Here is a 6,223-nt window from a genome sequence, read left to right on the forward strand (position 1 = left end):
CTTGGCTCTGTAAGAGATTTATTTTTAATTCTAAAAAGGCCCATACCCTTTGACCTTGAAAATATTTTAAAAATGCAAATAAACAGACCATAGTTAGGTTTTAAAACATATACAGCAGTTTTTTCAATTGGCTGCAAGCAAATGTGTTTTCCCACCATATCTGGCATAGTTCTAGGCACACAGTAGACACACAGTAAACACTTCCTAGTGGAATCAGGATATTCAATTTTGGGTCTTTTCATATGTTTTCCAACACAGAGCAGCAAAATTTATAAAATTTATAAAATCACAGCCAAGAGTTTAATGGTAAAAATTAGGATAATTGGATCATTTTTGATAAAGACGACTAAATGGGAAAACTGTATTCAAATTCTCAGAAAAGTTTAGAGCAAGGAGAATACTGACAGGAAGATATACTCAACGGTCTCAGACTTGCTTATTTCTCAAAAAGAAAAAAAAAAAAACCAACCTGAGTTTTTACTGGCTCCATAATATGGACTTAATATAATTTACCTAACTACATCTCTATTCTCTGATACTGTTTTCCCTATTTTTCTCTAGGTCTGTATCTTACATGCTAATCTTATATGCATAATTTCAAGCTACCTTCAGCTCTCTGAATACTTCCCTAAATACACTTCTCGCATTGCACAATCTCTTCTCTTTGCCTGGTATGGCTTTTCCTTTACCCATTGGAAAACTGACCTTTGTTTAAAATTGTGGTCTACAAACTATCTGAGTTAGTACTTTTCTGAGACTACCAGGTGCTCTCAAAAGAGTACTAAGAGTTATTTAAGGAAATATTGGTCATTCTCCCTAGATTATTACTTTTATCTTCAAGTATTAGACACTACTAATGAATAAAAAATATGTTATAAAAATAATGAACAACAAACAGTGAAATATTAATGGGTTTACAAACTGAACTATAAATCTCTCACAAAAATCCTTTCTGGTTTGATATTTGGCACTTCCTATTACTCTGGTGGGGATATTACACAGGAACACATATTCCTTGGAGCTTTGTGCTTTTTCTCCCATTTCCTTTCAGAATTCCATCCTACAGGTACAGCAATGAAGTCAGTCAGAGCAATGATGGCCGTCTTGATGGCCACAACCAAATAAGGGAGACGGACACTCTGCATTTTGGAATCTCTTTTTGGATAATCCATGGGGCTTTAAATTTTTTTTCAAGTTTTTCCCCCTCCGAGTCAAGATATTCAATAGCCAAGAAACAGAATGCCATTTTTTTTGTAGCTTTCACATTTACCATCACTATTATATAAAAACCTAAAGATTTTTATTCTATTCTGGAATGTGAGTCCATATGAAGAAGAAAATTTTGACCATTTCTGATTTGATGCTGGCTAATGAGCTCCCAAGCTTTTGTTCTGAATGAGAACTTCTCAGACATATATCTATTACATTTTTTTAAAAGATTTTATTTATTTATTCATGAGATACACAGAGAGTGGAGCAGAAACATAGGCAGAGGGAGAAGCAGGCTCCATGCAGGGAGCCTGATGTGGGACTTGATCCCGGCACTCCAGGATCATGCCCTGAACCAAAGGCAGATACTATTACATTTTAATGCACATAAAACAAGGCGAATCGCCTAAAATTTGTTGTAAAGAAGTATGCTTAAGTAAAAGTATTCAATCAACACATATTGTTTTATATTAATTCATGTGAATATACTTACACTTGTCAAAGCTTTTCTCAAAAAATGTGAATAGAAATGGAATAAAAATACTATTTTTAAAACATCTCAAAATAATCGAATCAATAATAATATATTAACAACACAAGTATGTGTTATAAGCAGAAAAAAACATCAAGGGTTTATTCTCCTTTTACATTTAGATAGTAAAAAGTCCTTTGGATGCTAAAATTAGAGTATTAATATATGATCTGTCAAAGGCTTGATATGAAACTTTTAATATAACCAGAGTCTACTTCACAATGGCAATATTTCTTTTTTTTTTTAAATTTATTTATGATAGTCACAGAGAGAGAGAGAGAGAAAGAGAGAGGCAGAGACATAGGCAGAGGGAGAAGCAGGCTCCATGCACTGGGAGCCTGATGTGGGATTCGATCCCAGGTCTCCAGGATCGCACCCTGGGCCAAAGGCAGGTGCTAAACCACTGCGCCACCCAGGGATCCCCACAATGGCAATATTTCAAACATGGTCCTTCTTTTTGGGTAGTTACCCATTACTTTTCCATTTGGGCAAACCTCATTGGTTGGAACAAGCACATCCAAGTATGATGTGCTTTTTACTGAGGACATTTCAACATCCACACAAGTGTGTTCTCTCAGAGGCTTTCCTACAGTGACAATGTCTTATATCTGCGAAAATACCTCCCATAATTCTCCATTGTCTACAAGACAAAGCCCAGATTTCTTGGTGGAACATTCAAAGCTCTGTCAAATCCAGCCCCAAACTGACTTTTCAACCTTATCTTCCATTAGTCTCCTCTATCAGCTTTCTGTTCTAGCCAGACTGGTTTTTCCAAAGTCAGAAGAACAGACTCACATTGCTTTTAATTGCTCTGACAGCTCCACCCACCTCAGAGTTTACTAAGAAGGGGGTTTGTCTGGTGGGTTAGAAATGAAGTGGTGGAAAATAATTTACCTCCTCTCTCTTTTCTTCATCTTCAAATCCTAGTACTCATCCTTTAAGATCCACTTTAGATTGAAGTGTTTTCCACTCACCTAGTATAAATAGGACAGCATAAGCAATTAGTTTGAGCAAATTATGTTCTGCCTCATAAATTTTTTATGGATTCAAATGTGATTTTAAATAATTATTTATTTAACATTCCATGTGTTTGTTTCCCTAGAGGATAAGCTCCCCAAGGGCACAGAGCCCCTCATGTGGCTGGCTCATGTACCTCTTTATATCAGGTGTCTAACAGATGTCTTGCATACAGTATGTACTTAGTAGATATTGGCTAGTTTTATTTAACTCACATTACAAAAGATTATCAGTAAAAATGTTATCAAAAATGTTGGATAGCTTTGCTGAGAAATTTGGAGCCTTTGTTAAGAATTCCTTGTAATCAGAGGCTTTCTGAGGAATATGTGAATCACAGTGAAGAAATGAATTAGTTTGGGGATGAATTTCCATTAAAACCAAACAAATGTATTATAAAAATATTAAATGAAAACATTTAAGGTTAATATTTTCATCTATAATTAAATATGCTAATATATTAACAAAATTATTCCAATTTCTGTTTTCCTTTTCAATCTTGATCCTAATCTACACCCATTTAGAATTGGTGTTACCAAATATGGTAACATATATTGTTTCTGAGTTGCAATTAGTCTTTACATTGTTACTGGTTGAAAATATGGGCTTAATATAATTTACATAACTACATCTCTATTATCCGATATTGTTTTCCCTTATTTTCTCTAGGTCCGTATCTTATATGGTAAGCTTATAAGCTTACCTCCAGCTTTCTGAATACCTTGCTACATATATTTTTGGTATTGTATAACCTCTTCTCTTTGTCTGGTATGTTCCTCCCTTTACCCATCTGGAAAACTGAACTTTGTTTGAAATAATTGCCCACAAACATTTTTGATCTTATACCCTACTAGTAAAAAAAAGTTTTAATATCAGCTCCAATATAATCTGCATATTTATAAAACATATACTCTTGACCTAATGTGATATGCATATATAAGATATACAAGCATAAAAAGGATAAGGTATAATAAGCAATATTTAAAAATGGATTTTTAATTAAGGCCTCAAACATTTTTGTTCTCAACTCCTTCAAAACTAGTAACTGTATTGATAATTGTGAAGACTTCACACTGGCATTAGCTACATCTCAATCATACTTAAATTTAGGGTAAGCTTTACCTATAGCGGATGGTAATTTCATACTTCCAAAATTCCTCCCAAGAATTTCAAAATATTAGGGCCCATTTCTTGTCAAATTTGATTAGGTCATATTGTTTTTACCTAATGATATGAATTATGGAGAGTTCCTGCCAAGAGTAGGAGAACATCAACTTTGCTATTTTGTTTGTTCACTTACTCTTGCACTGTTAGTAAAATCTGTCATCTATATTTATAAGAATGATTTCAACCTGTGAGAGCTGATTTAGTTAAAAGTCAAATATGACTGAAAATCCACTTAATTAAGCACAAATAAAATGCCATATATTGGTGAAGATTTAAAAAAGCAAGAGGGCACCTTGTATTTACAACCCCTTCGAGGCTGTGGATTCCCTCTTCCTTTAGGATAGCCATAGCATGAAGCCGTGCCTTCTTCTGACATACAGTATGAGGAGGTCACCAGTATCTACCCGTTAATTAACCTTCAGAAAGGCAATTTCTTACTTTTTAAATATAAAAATAAGTTTAATAGTTCTAACACTATAAATATTAGAAGCTCCTTGTCTTTTTTTTTTTTTTTTTTTTTTTTTTTTTAATGTAGGTTCCATGCTCAATGTGTGGCTTGAACTTACAACCCTGAGATCAAGAGTCACAATCTCTACCAAATGAGCCAGTTAGGCACCCAGTTCTAACACTATAAAATATTATATTGTAAAACATCTCGGTACATATACTCAATTTTGGAGACCAGTAGTTTAAACATAACTTAGAAAATGATCTAAGAGACATCTCTCTCCCATGCTACCATAGCTGCCCAGATGACATTATGATGTTGTCTGTTTACATGTCTCCCCTCCACAAAAGCTCCTCTAAGACTGGAACAAGACAGCAGTCCTCTCTGAATGGCTTTTATTTATCTCCATATTTCTGTATTCTTAGGTCTGGCACAGTGCCCTACAAAGAGATGAAGAGCTGAATAAATGAACTCTAAATGAATTTAAGTGAAGCTTCTTCTAGATTGTTTCTTTTGAGTGATTTTCTAGGAGAAATTTCCAGGGCAAGGACATAAGAGTTAAGCTATAGACTTGAAAACCACTCTCTGTATAAACTTGAACAAGTTACTTTTCTTGTTTCTCAGTTTTCTCATTAGTAAAATAGAGAAAAATTTCATCTATTATATAATGTGCCCCAAACATCTGCCAGGGTGCCTCAAAGGAGTTAACTTTTTTAAAAAAATATTTTATTTATTTATTCACAAGAGACACAGAGAGAACGTGCGCAAGAGGCAGAGGGAGAAGCAGGCTCCATGCAGGGAGCCTGACATGGGACTCAATCCCGGGTCTCCAGGATCATATCTTGGGCAGAAGGCAGGCGCTAAACCACTGAGCCACCCGGGCTGCCCAACTTTTATTGTTAATAAAGAGTACAACTTTCATTAATGGGGACTCTGAGTTGGAAATCATAGACTAAAAGTGACCAAGACAAGAAGATATCAGAAAATCTCCAGAGGGCAGCCCAGGTGGCTCAGCCAGGGTGGCCACCTTCAGCCCAGGGTGTGATCCTGGAGACCTGGGATTGAGTCCCATGTCAGGCTCACTGCATGGAGCCTGCTTCTCCCTCTGCCAGTGTCTCTGCCTCTCTCTCTCTCTCTCTCTCTCTGTCTCTCTCTCTCTGTCTCTCATGAATAAATAAATAAAATCTTAAAAAAAAGAAAACCTCCAGAAATGACAAAACAAGTAATAAAATGGCAATAAATACATATCTATCAATAATTACTTGAATGTAAATGGACTAAACATGCCAATCAAAAGACATAGGGTGTCAGAATGAATAAAAAAACAAAACCTGTCTATATGCTGCCTTTAACAGATTCATTTTAGACCTAACGACATCTGCAAATTGAAAGTGAGGGGTGGAAAAATATTTATCATGTAAATGGATGTCTAAAGAAACCTGGAATAGCAATACTTATATTGGACAAAGTAGGCTTTAAAACAGACTGTGGGGTGCCTAGTAGCTCAGTCATTTAAGTGTCCAATTCTTGATTTTGGCTCAGGTCATGATCTCAGGGTTGTGAGATTAAGCCCCATGTCAGGCTCCACACTGAGCAGGGAGCCTGCTTGAGATTTTCCCTTTCCCTCTCCTTCTGCCCCTCCTCTCCTGCTCTCTCTGTCTCAAAACCAATCAATCAATCAATCAATCAAAGACTGTAACAAGAGACAAAGGAGATAGAGGGGACAATCCAGTTGTAAATATTTATGCACCCCAAATAGGAGCACCCAAATATATAAAACAATCAATAACAAATTAAAGGAGCTAATTGATAATAATACTATAATACTAGGGAACTTTAACACCCCACTTACA

General features: G+C 35.5%; 1 pseudogene; it reads right to left on the reverse strand.

Annotated features, from left to right (window-relative positions):
- LOC140624656 (large ribosomal subunit protein eL32-like) overlaps nt 1–5,149 on the reverse strand; it is a 55,874-nt pseudogene extending 50,725 nt beyond the window's left edge.
- Between the last annotated feature and the right edge of the window lie 1,074 nt (nt 5,150–6,223).

Source organism: Canis lupus, chromosome 35, assembly GCF_048164855.1.
Source record: "Canis lupus baileyi chromosome 35, mCanLup2.hap1, whole genome shotgun sequence".
NCBI classification, from domain to species: Eukaryota; Metazoa; Chordata; class Mammalia; order Carnivora; family Canidae; genus Canis; species Canis lupus.